The sequence below is a fragment of the Typopeltis vanoorti genome, chromosome 23 (assembly GCF_054136105.1).
Source record: "Typopeltis vanoorti isolate ZY-2024b chromosome 23, IOZ_Tvanoo_1.0, whole genome shotgun sequence".
NCBI classification, from domain to species: Eukaryota; Metazoa; Arthropoda; class Arachnida; order Uropygi; family Thelyphonidae; genus Typopeltis; species Typopeltis vanoorti.
The window spans coordinates 62,739,119-62,752,231 of record NC_143571.1 but is presented as its reverse complement, the minus strand read 5'-3'; positions in this window follow the sequence as shown (position 1 = coordinate 62,752,231).

Here is a 13,113-nt window from a genome sequence, read left to right as displayed (position 1 = left end):
TTTGTTGTCGGACCACTTTCTGCAATGCGCTCTTTCTCTCTCTCTCTCTTTCTTTCTCTCTCTCTCTCTCTCTCTCTCTCTCTCTCTCTCTCACACACACACACACACACACACGCTTTGTATTTCATTATAAAACATTTTTTAAAAATTATTTTTGACAATTTTTCTTTAGCTATTAGTGATTTATGACTTGGTTGTCTACCAAGTAAATTTATGAGAATCTCATATTGGCATTTAGCGTTTCATTATTCTCAAGTTATTATAAATAACCAAAATCTATTAATCCAGGTCATTTCGTTAAGCGGTTCTTCATCAAATCTTTCTTTGATTCTATCCATTTTTCAGCTTTAGCAGTCAAACTTCCCCATTAATAAAAATCGGTGTTTATTTTGTCTGTAATTATTTGTAAAATCTTAGAATAGAAATTTCCGCATTGCTGTAACTTTGCGTTTAAAAGAGAACAAACCTTAATCAATATCTAACAATTTATCTACATTATTTTGTTACATTTATTACAAATAAGAACCAGAAAATAAAACTGCTTGCTAATTAAAGTTGAGAGCTTCCAGATAAATTAAATTTGAATACAATATTTTTTGGTTGTCCTTCATATACAGTATGGTGGGATAAAAAAAAAAAATTTAAATCTTAGTCTGAACACGAACTATTCGGTTGTACAAATATCGCATGGTGATATCCTCAATACAGGGAGATAAGTGACTTTTCGAGTGGGGAGGAAGGAGATCCAGTAGAAATTATTCTGGAAGGTACTCAACACTCATATTTACAGCACTGGAACCAGAATTTTCGGCATTGATTTAGAGTATCATCATTAGATTACGAAATACATAAAACAAGAATAATGGTCACATTCTCATGTTATGGTTAAATAGGATCAAAGATCGTTTAGTTTAAGGATCGTTCTGTGGTGCTTGTGGATTCTCATAATAACTTCTTTGACGTTGGATCACTAGACGAAAGATTTCTAGTTACCGAATAACTTAGAATATTTCTAACTAGGACTTTTTCAGGCAATTCTCGAGTTCCTTCCTCATAAACTTCTCAGCCTTTCGTGTAGCAACCCAGAAATTATCAGTAAAATTAACCAAAGCACCGCGTTCCCATCCATTTTAGAGAGAAATAGGAGAACGATGTTTCTTATTCATCTGCCCAACTTATTGCATTCTTGAAGTTCCTTGAAATAGTTCTATGTTTGGTCTCTAAAGCGAAGTTTCAAAAAAAAAAAAAAAAAAATTCAGCTAACTTCTGTACAGGGAGTAGGCGAGGCCGTTTTAGCCCTATCTAACTTTTGGAGACTGAGTGGGCAGTTCAATCTCCTCTGGTAGCCAATCAGAGATAGCTGGCCCAAGGTTATCACTAATTAAACGTCACGCAGTGAAGAGATGGCTCAGCATGCTGCCATCTCGTGGTTCCTAACCCCAACACAATATATTTAATGTCTGAAATAGTGTGGGTTCTACGGTAGATTTTCTTGAGTTTATGGGACAAAAAACCCAAGTTTCGGGGAGAAAAACTTGCTTGCCCGTACCAGAGATACTGATTCGGGAACTGTTCGAAAAAAGGCTTGGAAAAATTTCCTCTAGTTCGCTGAGTAGATTTGAAAGCAAGTCTTCGTTCGTGAGGTCAAGCGCCGTGGTGTGCAAACGCCACATCCACTGAACTACACAGTTCTAGATTATGTAACATATAAAAATAAACAAGACGCATTAGCCTATTCAGTACTCACGGACTATAGGCTTACAACCTTTTGTGAAGTGAAAGTCCATTTGTAGTGTATTTTCTATCAATATCTTCAATTTTCTTGAGTTTGATTAAACATATTGGTGAGTAAAGTGGTCAGCGGAGCCTCAATAGCTCAGTCGCTTCACACGAAGCCCTTTGGTTGGAAATACCTGGATTCGATCCCTTCTAGGATGCGAAGAACCTTTATCAGGGCTTTTTAACTAAAGGTCAGTTAGCGGGTCTCATGAGGTAGGAGGATTTGTTCTTCCAGAAACTCGGTTTTTTATCCTGTAAATCCCGAAAACCTGTTAGGAGAACACACGCAGTTTAGATACAAAGCTCCACATATGGCCTCTAGCGCAGCGTTTCCAGATTATATACAAAAATAAATTAAAAAAACATAATAAAATAAGCCTTATCCTACCAACAGTTCTAATGTCCTATAGCTTTACAACCCTCAGTGCATAAAAAGGTATGGTGCACACTCCAAACTACTTCTCTCACTTTTCGTACTTGATCTGTCAGTATATTATCACTAGACAATATAAGTCAATTGGAAATTCTTGTTATTTATTATTTATTATTCACTTTTGTCAATCACCGAGTTATTTAATATTTGTTTGTCCGTACGCAAGCTATTCCAAGAATCCGAGTTGATGATTTGATTAAAATTAGTATTTGGACTTCTCAAAAATGTGTATAAACATCCCAATTTTTATTATCATCTCAACATTTACGAGACAAAGGAACCCCGTGTCTCAATCATATATTACCGTACCTCTATTACAGCCGGGTTGCATTCAACTAAATTTGGATTTAGTACGTTGATTTATCATAGCTTCCGTAGCTCAGTCAGTATAGAAGTCCTTTGGTCGGAAAGACCTGAGTTCGACTCCTTTCTATGACGCGAAGAATATTGTTGGTAGGTTAACTGGTCTTGTACGGAGGTGGAAGAGTTTTCCTCCCGAAAATTCTCTTTTTTCATTCCGCATACAGGCAAACCACCCTGGAGAACAGCAATTAACATACAAAGTATACTTATAGACAAAGGGTTAACTAGTTTATCATTGAATTGAGGTTGCGAAATCTGATTTCTTGGACGGTTATGGACGCTTAAGGAGTTAAGAACCGTAGAAGAAGATGGTGATGTTCATACGAATCAATCTTACTTTCAATTGCATCACTATTTATTGATAAGTTATTGCATTTAGCGGAGAGAATTTATTATTTGAGATTTCTGATACAATTATCGAAGCATTGCAATTCTGATTACTATCAAATGTATGCGAGTTATATCTTGTAAGATTTCCCTATTGTGATGTGTATTTTGTCATACAGGCAAAACAAAATTAAATCGACATACAGTGGTGATAATAAATACCTCCCCCTCCCTCGCGCGATCGTTTTCTTACGTTATCTTTCTGTAGGCAAAATTTGTGAATTGTTTAAGGAATTGCATATCTTTCAAAATTTATTTCCTCCGTATGGCCACTCAATAATCGGAGTAACCAACGAATGTCATCGCCCTTTATCACACCTAATCGTGAATGTCGACATCTACCCAACCGGCGGCCACAAATTGCGAACCGAACACCAGAACAAGCAGCTATTAATCTCGCTAATATTCCAACAGTCGATCTTAATTGGAAAAGGGGACGGAACAAATTAACAGCAACTGAACCAAGTGCTGACACTTCCATTGTGTGATGTTAAATCCGTACCACGGTCGAGCCGACCTCGTAAATGTGTAACTGAGAGAGTTATGATTGCATCAACACTTCTGACTTGTCGCAAGACATGTGGACTGAGCATCTGTCGTCCTAACAATGTTTAGATATCAAGTGATCATTGGAGTGTTGGTCTCATTGTTGAAGTTCTGTTTGTTGGGCTAATAATGAGATGATAGCTGACATCGCAACGAAATAGTTGGTGACCTGCATTCTCGCAAGCAGTCGTTCTATCCACTACAAACATTCCAGGAAATTACAAAATTCACTCTTTCATTTCAAAACCAATTTCCCAAGAAATAGAATTATTTCTAGCTATTATAGTCCTTATATATATAAGGACTGGCTTAAAGGGGCGAAGCAAGAATGCTTTTCATCTTCCCCGTTATCTGTAGAAGACAGTGTAGAGATAAGGTTATTGAGCTATTAAAGCTCTCATGGCAGGAGGGTAACAGCAATAGCCGAGCCTCAGTTAGAACTTCATTGGCTACAGCACTGCCATCCATTACCCTCCAAGGATATGGTATTATTCTCCTCTCTATGTTCTTTCATTTCTATTTCATAAATACATTTTCTAATTTTAAAATGGTGTTTAAAGAATTTTTTAAACAATTTTTTAAAAATTAAAAAAAATAAAATTATTTTAATAAAATTTAGTATATCAATATATTTTATTATTATTTTTAGATATATTTTAAAATTTAAAAGTTTATATATTGAAAGGATAGAATCGTGTTTCTTCTTTATTTGTTTAACTTTCAGTAAAGGCAAATTTTCTACAGTCTTTATTACACAGTTACTATATCATGCCTTCTTTTTAACTTCCTTGAATTTGCAAGATAATCAGTTTTCCAAATCTTCAATGGCGCAGTTGATATTTGTAGTTAAGAAGTTTATAATACATGGTTTTACCTTACTTGTTAGTTGAAAAGAAATAAAATCAACTGATTATGAATTTTGTATAGAATAATGCATCGGTCATGGTTTTCAAATATTTCTTCAAAATACTAATAGACCATTTAATTTTGCAATACAAAATATAAAAAAATTACTCATATTTCACATTTCATTTTAAATTATTATTATTATTATTAAACCGTCTTTGCTTGAGAGTCCAAATCCAATTCTCCTGCACTTTGTGATCTTCATAGGAAAACTGCAGGAAACAATCTTCTCGCACACAAAGCGATGTTTTCCAATAAAACCACGAACAATCTACTCAATGCTGGTTTTTGCCAACGGTAACAAAGGAGGAGATGTCACTTGCAGTTCATCAAACTTTAACAAAGGACCATGTATAGAAGGAACAAAACCAAAAGACATCAAAAGACACTCAACTAGCATATATCCTGACCTAATATACGTTGAGTTAGATAAAAACAGAATAGTATTAATTGTTTTTATTGATCTAACAAAAGCGTTTGACACAAAACGTTGTTGAACAAACTGGCATATATCGGAATCAGTGGGCGTCTACTCAAGTGGTTCGAACCATACATGGAAAAACAAAAAGCACATCACATGTATAGGATCAGTGCATAACAAAGCTATCGGTAACCTGTGGAGTACCACAAGGAGCTGTTATTTCAGTTTAACATATACCCCCAAGACATTAACTACACCTTCCCCTAAAAAGTAATACGTGTCTTCTAATCCGCAGACGACACGGCCATAATGTCCATTCACAATAACATAAACACAGCGTACACAAATTTGCAATACGACATTCATCTGATCAACAGATGGCTAACCGAAAACGGCATATACGAAAACTCTAAGAAAACAAAGTTAATGATATTCAAAACCCCTACAGACTCAAACTAAAGAAACTATGCATCTCACTATCCGCTATCCGTCTCCCTGTGCACAAAGCATTAATCCTAAAACCACAACGATCAATCAAGTGAAAGCAACACGAAACTTCTGACCTCTCTTAGATGCAAACTAGAACAGCCATATAAATTACCTGCACAACAAACTCCTGATAATAGCAAACAAACTCTACTGATTAAAAGACATTGCGCCCACATACATAAAAATACTAATCTATAACGCATTATGTGGAAACATTTAAGATACAGCATTTACTAATTTATTTACAATATTTACTAATACGCAATTACATCATACGTATTCTGTGCAGGCATTTACGGATTACAATATTGCAAAATAAAATGATAAAATTGATATTCTGAGAACAAACAGAAAATTCCACACATAAAATATAATAATCACCACGTAAAAGCCACCCGGAGCTTCTACGTACTTGATATGTTCAACACACTACCATTCAATATGACAAATTTAGGAACCAACGAATTCTGAAATGCATACTGTGCACTATGAAAGTGAGATAAACTCGTAAAGTGAGATAGAGCGTTAGAGGGAAATTACACACACACTAAAAAAAAAAAAAAGAAATTTGCTCAAGTAGCCATATAAGGACAATCCCAATCCAGTACATCCCCCCCCCCTTTATTAATATGCGGGTATGTGCCCATAGGTGCATACACCCCCTTCCACAAACACACAAAGGGATCCACACCCCTATTACACCTCCAACACCAGTCGTTTCACATCCGGGATAATATATTATGACAAAGGCGTATGTAACACACTTGCTCATCCGATCGGAGCACAAAGGGATCCACACCCCTATTACACCTCCAACACCAGTCGTTTCACATCCGGGATAATATATTATGACAAAGGCGTATGTAACACACTTGCTCATCCGATCGGAAAAGGGTGTAGTGGGATTTGTCCTTTTATATCACGGAGTTCCAACACTATATAGGTTAACCACGATGTGTTTTACACGTGTCGTTTGCTCTGCTAACTTCTATAGGTCTTTCGGCTTATGAGTCTCTCAATAGAAACTAAGGGTATTCAGATTTCTATATATAAATCCGAATAATCTTGTTTTTTGTCGAACCCTCCTACCCTCTCTGTGGGTTCGTTAAACTCTTGGAAGATTGTTTCCACATCAGACTGCAGATCTGTGCTATTCTTCAGTTCCTTGATGATAGCTTCGGGGTCTTTCTATGCACTTCTTGAACGAGATGTAATCTGTCACATTGTCATCGCTCATAATAATGTTGCTTACACTTGATTTGGGATTATGCGGTCTATCACCAGTCACAAACTGTGAGGTAATTATAATTAGTTTATGACTGTTATGTAACGTGTCAATTTGGCACTGTATGACAATTTGAATTCTGGAAGTTATTTGACTTGTCAGACAGTACATGCCCAATTGTAAATGACAGGGATTTACGTATTATGCTTTATTCTAACACCGAAGAATTAAAATAATAAGAACAAAATATTTCGTAGCCTATAATATACTACTAATTAATTAAAAGAACAATGGAAAGTTTAGTAACTCTAGATATTAATTCATATTTACTAATAAAGTGTTTTATTTTTTCAATATAAAAATAATAGAAAAATTACTAATTCCTTCTTTATTATTATTATTTGAGATGTAAGATATTTAGTAAATGATATCCATTTAGTACCCAAGCATCAATCTAGTCACCAGCTGACTCATCATAAACTTTATTGATCTAACCACTGATGAGACAAATATTCAGAAACAGTAAGCGAGCCAGTTGAGAATGAGTACATAACATTTCAACGTTGCCTTCCTGTTTACAACATCGGTTAGTAAAACTAACACCGTTACCCAGGTTTAAACAATGCGATGCTTGCAATTTATCTTGATGCAGATATGAACGGAAGAGCCCACATAAATCACCTACAAAGAAAACTACGGATAATGGATGGGCTTCTGCTTAATCTAATGCTTGGTGGGGTGGATTGCAATGCTACTTTTACTGGAATTATTACAGAACAAGTTGGTTTTCAGTCGTCTTCCTTGTCCAATATTACTGTGTCTGTCGATATGTGTGTTCACGGGCGAGTATGCCTGTTTTGAGGGATGAAAAATTCGTGTTTCAGAGAGAAAAATCCCACACCCCCAAGGAGACTAACTCACCTTGATTGAAAAGCAGAGATGAAGGTTTTTTCGTGCCACAGACGGGATTCCCACCTAGGTCTTTCCAACCAAAGGGCTCTGTGGACATTAAAAAATATCGTATTATCCAGGTTGAGATACGTAGATAATAGCCATGTTGAATAATAATAGTAATAAGGCAATTCCTACGTACATAAAATCACTTATATACAAAACATCACGTGAAAACGTGTTGATATACTCTGATGAATTCTGTGTAGACCATAAACTAATAGATTAATATCACAATGGCATGAAATGATAAAGCTGATCTTTTGGGAGCAAAAAAGATGAGGTCAACTTTATCTGCGCTGCAATGACAGCGCATAAAATATTAAAAGCCAAACATCTATGCGATTACACAATTAGACTAAAGTATTCCATTAATGCTAAACTACAGAATAGCTTGAACCACGCATCGCACAACAAGCCCTCAAACATCTATCACATATAAATGCAACGATCATTACGCAAAAGCCATCCAAAACTTTTATATTTCAGATGTGTGTGTGTGTTGTACGTGCTTATATGCACAAATGTATATAATGTAAACAGCATGTAAGAATGATAAAGGTGCATTAAAATGTTATATTATCATAATTATTATTATAATAAACCTTGGAACTTATGGGTCCTAAAAGCAAATGATCTGCCAAGTAATACTGGCATTTGTAATCATAACTTTAGAATAAGGGAGTTGATCTTATGCTTAAATATATTTTCACATATAAGATACGTATTCTTCAGGCTAATTTGCCTGGTTGCAAAATGAAAAAAAAAACGAGTTTTCGGATAAAAACCTTTTGCCTTCGTATGAGACTGCCTAACTCAGCTTCAGCTAAAAAGCCCTGATAGGGATTCCTTGCATCCTAGACAGGAAACGAAATGAGCAACATTGTCGACGCTACACGATATGTGAAAGAGACTGGTCGTTTTCTGTATTGGTACCATGTCCAAGAGTCTTCCTTCAATACGTGTCCCTACTTTATCCTTTTATTAAATACGTAACTAATACTCAAACATACAACTAAATAAAACATATTTCCACGAAAAGACAAATCAAACAAATATCATCTTATTATCTTAAAATCCTCTTGCGCCTTTCTTTTCTCCCCACCTCCCAAAATAGAGTAGGCCGAGCTTCTTTAGCCTCATTTGAATACAAAGAACTTATTTTTGTATTCAGTTATACAGTACTTTTGATGTTTGATTACTTTAAAATGTCCACCAATTTCTTTTCAATATATTTTATGCGTAAATAAATTTTTAATATGTTGAAAGTTTTTCACTTGATTATATTATAAATTAAAGATGCCAAGAAATTATATACTTAGTTTAATTCATTAGCCAAGTGTAAGCAAATAAAGTTTGTGAAGTATCTTTCAGGACTGAGGCAACTCGTGGCATCACTTGCCTTAGTATCCCATAATGTAAAGCACATGTCCGCAAAGCATTTGGCGACTCATATAGGAAAATATGACTTCTCCATTCCTTTCATCTTAGTATCACCACCTCTGGGTCTGGCTCCTACTGATGAGACCTCAATAAAGGTCGAAACCGGTCTGGGCAGTAACCCTTCCCTTAATGCATAGCATTATACTGTACATATACATACCCATAAAGATATATGCGTTTGCATTATGGGATACTAAAGCAAGTGATGTGAAGTCATTAGCTTCTATATACGAGTTACCTCAGTCCTGAAAATACTTCAGGCGCAAACCTTGTTTGCTTACACTTAGATAAAGGATTAAACCAAATATATAATTTCTTGGTATCTTTAATTTATAATTTTTAATATTTTATATGTTACAGCTATGCAGTTTCTATGTGTCGTGCATTTAAGAGATGGCGTTATTCTGAATGACTGTGTGTGTGTGTGTGTGTTAACCACGAGGCAGACATTCGCACAAAATGATCATGACTCAAATAGAAATGGAGTTTGGAAATTTTACTGGGAATCAGAAATGCGTGTTACATGCAAACACAACAGAGAAGTGAATTTGCAACTAGAAGCCAAGTAAAATCCTAGAATTTAGAGATGAAATAGAGTGATCACGCGCATCTAATCCACTACAAACACTTGCTAAAATGTTTGTGGGGCAGCAACGCCAACATGCTACACGTAAACACTCTGAACAAAATCACCGTTTCGCTTTATACCATAAATATTTTCTTTATTGATAAACAAAATATTCTATCATGAATATATCAATACAAAAACAACTTTTCGATAGTTATAATGAGAGACAGAGAAGTCACCTAAATTTGGTTTCAAGTATACGCTCGAAGAGGTATAGCTGTTATTTCGTTACTCTCGAAGAAGTGTATTATTTTATCGAATGAATTCTTCCAAACGCATTTGATAGAGAGAGAAAGGAATGATAGGGAATACCCCATATGAAACAGGAATGGCAAGATAGGAAAGAAATATTAAACGCTTAAGAACAGTATAGTACTTAGCGTGCTTCCTAGGGGAATATCTTTTCGATTTACGTCTGTGGAAAGTGCAACACTCACAAACACCGAGAGAAAAAGAGCGAGAGGCATTCCGAGGCTCTTCCAAGAAGCCACGAGGTCAAAAGAAAAAGGGGAGGAGGAAGTGCCCGTCTTAGCACAAGAAAGAAATAGTCTGGGATGTTGCGAGGGGGAGGGTTAGCGAGAAGTCCTTTAACCAATCCCATGCTGACTGGCCTCCGTTGCAATCAACAAGATAGGTACATCAATCGTGTTGAAAGTTTTCCTGTGTTCTTTCTGTTGTCACGCACCTTCCGTAAATTCTCCGTATGACAGCTCGAAACTCCGCCACGGTAACAAGGGAGTCGTTTGAGTCCCCGGGTTCTTCTTTTATCATCCACAGTCAGTGATTTTTCCCTTTTACTTGTCCGGAGAGGTAAAACTCTGTTTTCCTTCCGTGGTCCCCAGAGAAGGGACCTAAAGGGGGACAGTCGTGATGCTCATAATAAAAATATGCAAAATAATGATAATAAATAAGAATAATCTGAACTAATCTCTAAGCTTTTAAGCTGCTTCCTCAATCATTTTTGGATCAGCTTACGAAGCTTCTAATTTCGTTGATGCAACTTGTGTTATCTATCTTTGCCCAATTACGTTGATTAAGAACTGTTGGGATTTCTGATCGGGTGCTCAAATGCGAGCGTGCAGATGTTTACTTTATCGATAAATAATGGGATACTGAAGGAAGATGACACGTGCGAAGAGTAGAGAAAGGAGCACTAATGATGAACCGACATCATGACTTGAATGATTAACGAATTTCCAGCGAGGAAACAAAATAAGTAAATATTTAAGGCTGCACAAGCTCCTCCTTGGCATAATTGCCGAAATATAATAAAAAGAAAGAAAGAGAGAGAGAGAGAGAGAGAGAGAGAGATCTGCCTTCTATCGACAAAGTTCTATCAAAGGTTTACAAAGATATTTTTTATTCCAGAAGCTAACAGCTGTTCTTTTCTTTTCCATATAACTGACCAGTTGTGAAACTTTAAAAAGTGACATGACATCATACGCAGTTTACGTCATTATTTTACATTTCTGTATATTGTGCTTTACTATTCTTGTTATAATATAAGATAATGAGTTGGGTGCGACTATAAGATTTTGGAAAATCAGCTAAATCATAAAAAAAAAGAGTACATTAAAGAGTTATTTTGCCTTGTTCAACTTTTTCGCGAAATTTAATAATTTAAAGAGACCTCGAAAGTTTAGAAATGATGACAAGATAAGCATCATGTGATACTGTTGATTATATGACATTTCTCTTCAAGAGAAGCTCTAGTGGCTGTGACGTCAGTATTGCAGTTTAATCATACGCCAACAACACACAGATTAACACGATGTATTCACCTTTCTTCATACTTCCCAGACCTAATCCATATGGGTCTATTATTTGGTCTGTTATTAGTTATTAGTTTCATGTCAGAAGTTGATTTTCATGGAATACAGGAGTTCAAAAAGTTACCAAAAAGTAGTTTTAAGATGATTGTAAAAGAAGTATTCGTATTGCAAAAGTCAGCAAAAAATTATTACAAATGTAGGATGGGCCTACATCCATCATAACCTACAGTTGGCTTCATCCTCTTTCAGTGCCTGGTGTATATAGAGTACCTTGTTCCTGTAAACTTGCCTACTTCGGACAAACAGGCAGGTCAGCATCCATCCGGTTAGAAGAACACAGTTCTTACATCTGCAAACACGATTATGGTCAGTCTGGCCTTGCAGACCATGTTTTGGATACATCCCACAGAATCTCCTGGAAAAAAACTACCATGCTCCACCATAGTAAATTCAAAAAAGAAAGACTATTCTTTGAATATGCATCTGCACTCAGGAATCAACCTAATTTAAACAAACACAGTTGCATTAAACTTCCCAAAATTTGGGAAACTTTAATTATCAGAGATCCCTCTTTACATCCCAGGCCACCTGCAAATGTCCACAGAGGGCGTACCACCTAGATAAGACTTTAGTTTCACTTTGTATTTTATTTGTGCGTGTTTGTGTGATTACAAAAACGTTTTGTAAAAACGTTTTTGTAATCCCCGAAGATGTCTCTGTGACGGATACGAAATATTGGAAGTATTAAAATTAGTTTTAATCCTTTCTCAGTGCTGTTAATATTCCATTAAACCTCTAACATGAATTCTTCACAGCACTTAAGCCTCAACACACGTATTGTGTGTGTGTTACATAAAGCGATAGTAGCAGATTACTTGTTTGAGAGACATTTGTGTCTTCATTCATCTCTTGACCAGTCTGACTGATTTTGGCGAGCTCTTTTGCAAATTATCTTTAACAAATGCTCTTATATAATATCGATTTTGTTTCTTTCCATCTCTGTTGTTAGAACTTTTGATCAATCGATCGATTAGTGCAGCATCGCCCTGTGTATTAGAAACTTTCAACAATGAAAGCAGTTCACCAATGAGCTAGCTATTCATTACATATTAAACTCTCCAAATATCATCTTCAATGATTTCTCGAAATACTTTAAAATAATTCAACTACTTGAAAACAATTATACGACTAAAATAATCCCTAAATGCTTCTTTTTGTAACTTATCACGTTCATGATAATTCAAGTTTATCCGTTCGTGTCATTCAACGTGCGTGATAGACCACGCTATACGATAATGCACAAGATAAAAGTAAAACATTCTCTGTCCGATGATCATTATTATTTCTTAATAAAGGTTAACCAAACTAAACAATTATCCACTTAACATTTAGGAGAAAACAAAAGTACACAAACAAAAATTTCTTTCGATTCTAATTTCTTGTACATCTCCCATTAATCACCAAGTATAAGCAGTTAAAAGTCCGACATACATTTGGACAGAGAAAAAAATACATGCCCTTTATTTTCCTTTCTTTCCTTCCAAGTATCTTACCCAAAGATCCACTTATATTCGTTATCGATATCCCCAAATTTCCTAAAATCGGTTCGCGATGCATCACTTCCTTCGAAAGATACGGCATTCTCCAAGGACATGCGTGATAAGGAAATTTTGCAAACTAATCTGGAGGCTAGGAAGTGTTCGGTCTCTACGAGGTCAAAGACCTACTCATTAAGGTTGTCACGCTATAATTAAAACGCTATGGTGGTTG